The sequence below is a fragment of the Peromyscus maniculatus genome, chromosome X (assembly GCF_049852395.1).
Source record: "Peromyscus maniculatus bairdii isolate BWxNUB_F1_BW_parent chromosome X, HU_Pman_BW_mat_3.1, whole genome shotgun sequence".
Taxonomy (NCBI): domain Eukaryota; kingdom Metazoa; phylum Chordata; class Mammalia; order Rodentia; family Cricetidae; genus Peromyscus; species Peromyscus maniculatus.
The window spans coordinates 18,473,600-18,477,200 of record NC_134875.1 but is presented as its reverse complement, the minus strand read 5'-3'; positions in this window follow the sequence as shown (position 1 = coordinate 18,477,200).

Below are 3,601 nucleotides of genomic sequence, written 5' to 3'. Positions count from 1 at the left end.
GTATTGTAGCTAGAGAGTTTTTTTCTCTGGGTCCCGCCAAGCCCCGGCAGTTCCAACAGCCCATTTATAAAATAAACATACAGACACTTATATTATTTAAACTGTTTGGCCTAATGGCTCCGGCCTTTAGCTATCTAGTTCTTACATCTTAAATTAATCCATTTCTATAAATCTATACCTTGCCACGTAGCTTGTGGCTTACTGGCATCTTCACATGCTGCTTGTCATGGAGGTGGCTGGAAGTGTCTCCCTCACTCAGCCTTCCACTCCCAGAATTCTCCTCTCTCCTTGTCCTGCCTATACTTCCTGCCTGGCCACTGGCCAATCAGTGTTTTATTTATACAGAACGATATCCACAGCAAAGTGTCCTCCTGAGTCAGAACCTGAGGCTTATATTTTTGGGGGAGCCTCTAAGTTCCAGTGACTTTTCTGTCCTCAGTGTGTTCAGATAGTCACATGTGTGCATTGGCCACTGGGCTTGTTATGCAGATGCTAGGATCTAAATTTTGGTATTCATGATTGTTGTAGTAAGCTAAGTCATCTCTCTAGTCTCTATCATTGAGTTTTAAAGGTTTTCTGTAGACTTTAGTGAAAGCCCTTTGTCAGGTATATGGTTTTCAAAGTCTAGTCTATGACTTTTCTTTATTCTTTCTGTTTATTTATTTATTTATTTATTTATTTATTTATTTATTTATTTAGTTAGTTAGTTAGTTAGTTAGTTAGTTAGTTTGTAGATAGAGTCTTGTTTTGTAGCTTAGGCTGGGCTTGAACTTGTGGCAATCCTTCTGCCTCTACCTTCTGAGTGCTGGAATTTTATAAGCTTGCACTTCTATACTTGGTGCATGCTCTCCTTCCCCATCTCATTCTATATTTTCTTAGTAGTTTATTGTGTAGAAGTAAGTTTATAATTTTTATGAAGTCCTATTTATCAACTCTTTTTAAAAATATATTTTATTTTATGTATATGACTGTTGGCTTGCATATACATATGTTCATTGTCTTAATTACTTTTCCATTGCTGTGATAAGACACTATGACTAAGGCAACTTATAGAACCAAGAGTTTACTGGTAATGCTTATGGTTTCAGGGGAGTAGAGTCCATGATCATCATTGCAGGGAGCATGGCATCAGGCAGGCAGGCATGGCACTGGAGCAGTAGTGAGAGCTCACACCATGAGACATGTATGCTAGGGGGAGAGAATATCATGGGCTTTTGAAACCTCAAAGCCTTTCCCTAGTGACACACCTCCTCCAAAAAGGCCACACGTCCTAATCCTTCCTAAACGGCTCTACCAACTGGGGACCAAGTATTAAATATATGAATCTATGAGGGCCGTTCTTATTCAAACCATGACAGGCATTTATACATGCCTGGTACCTGCAGAGTTCAGAAAAATGTATCAGATTCCCTGGAACTAAAGTTATAGATAGTTATGAGCCACAATCTGGGTGCTAGGAACTGAACCAGGTTTTCTATAAGAACAGCAATTAATCTTAGCCACTGAGCCATTTCATTAGCCTCTATCAACTCTTTTCTTCTACTAATAATACTTTTGGCTGTTCGAGGGGAGGGGTTGTTGCAGTTTTATAAAAAGAAGTGATTCAGATATGTGAATTGTATATAAATACAAATTGCAAATATTTCTAATTTTCTATTCTATGCTTTTTGAGATTTTAATGTTTCATATTTAGGCATATGATCTATTTAGGAGTAACATTTTGTAAAGTGTGAGGTTTAGATGTGAAAATATTTTTCTGTTATTGTTGAAGATAATGTTATTTTTTTAGTTCAGGATAGTTTATGTGTTTTAATTTTAAAATTTTGATCCCAGTTGTTCCCTTAGACAGTTTTGTTGAAGCTATTTCTCTGTATATGAATGTGTATGGCATAATTAGTTGTTCAAGTTCAACTTGCTGAAAATATCTTTTCCCTAATAAGTTTGCTTTGCCTAACATCAATTGGCCATATGTGTGTGAGTTTATTTCTGAATTCTGATTTTTGTTCCAACAATCTGCATTTATTTCTGTTCCTTTCTTCTGTGGTAATCATTCTTAACTCTCTGTATACTTCCTGTGATATTCTATGAACACAAACTGTGTACTAATGTGTCCTTGAATTTCCTTTTGCATTTATCAAAATGCTCATATAGTTTGCACACAAAACTTGTTTTTTCTATTATTCTATTATCATGAGATGGGGCCATGACAATTTATTCCAATTAGAAACATTTTGTGTATACTAATGTTTGCATAATATTCTAGTATATATTTGTATCATAATTTTTTATTGGTTTCCTATTCTGAATACTCAGGTTTCTCCCAATACCTGTTATTACCAAATAATTCTTCAGTGCATGACCATAGGCATATTTAAGTTGCCATATGACAGTAACTACAAGATAAATTCCTAGAAATGGAATTCCTAAGTTAAATAATATATTCATTTTATACTTTTTCATATTTTGTTAGACTGCAACCCTAGAGATTTCTTCTTTCATCAACAATGAGTTAGAGTATCCATTTACCTCCACAAGCATATTTTTTCTTTGTCAATCTGATAGGTGAATATTTCAATATTTTCATTGTAGTTTAAAGATGTGTTTCTCTTTTATGAGTAAGGCTGAATATTTTACTTAAGAGCTATTTCTCTTGATTGACCAGGTGGTTCAGTGGTAGACTGCTTGACTAGCATGTGTAATGCTTTGGACTTTATCTCTATCACCATAAAAATAAATAAATAAATAAATAAATAAATAAATAAATAAATAAATAAATAAATAAATGAATGAATAAATAAATGAATAAATGAATACATAAATAAATAAACAATATTTTTTTGTTTTTTCCTATTCATCTATAGAGTTATTTTTATTATGTATTTTTATTATGAGACACACACATCTGATTTTCCTTTACTTGCCACCAAAAATATAGGTGACTGATATAACATTTCATAGGCAAGTGTTGTAGTTTAGATGTGAACCATTCCATAAAAACTCATGCATTGAAGTCTTGGTCCTCTATGAATCAATGCTCAAAGTTGGAGATTTCAGGAAGTGATTGGGTCATGAGGGCTCTGACATCACCAAAGGGTTAGTATGTTGATTAGCTAATACTTTGGTTGGTTACTGAGAGATGGTAGAAACTCGGATGAGATCTAGTTGAAGGGAGTGGGACATCCAAGCTGCTGCGTGGGTAGGTAATGATCCTTAACTGGTACTACAGAGAAGGAGAGAAGGGTGTTTGGGCAAGGATCCTCACATGTTAGGTGTAATGTGTGGAGAGTATTTTGTTCATGTTAGCCCATTTCTCCAGTGATTTATCTCCTTGTTGTTGTGGTATGGTAAGACACTAACCTAGCTGTAGACAGTTTGGGAGACTAACAGTTGAGAACTTAGAGTGGAGCTGGAGGCAGCTTTGTTGTTTCAATAGATTTGCAAGATCCTCTTTTCTTAAGACCCAATACTTAGCTTTGCTCCCCAACATGTTGATGTCTATTAACTTCTGAATTTCTCTGTTTGATGTTTCCAGTAACAAAACTCCAAGTTTCTTACCAAGATGCTTGGAGATGAGGGCTGGAGCTTGAAGAGAGTATTCAGT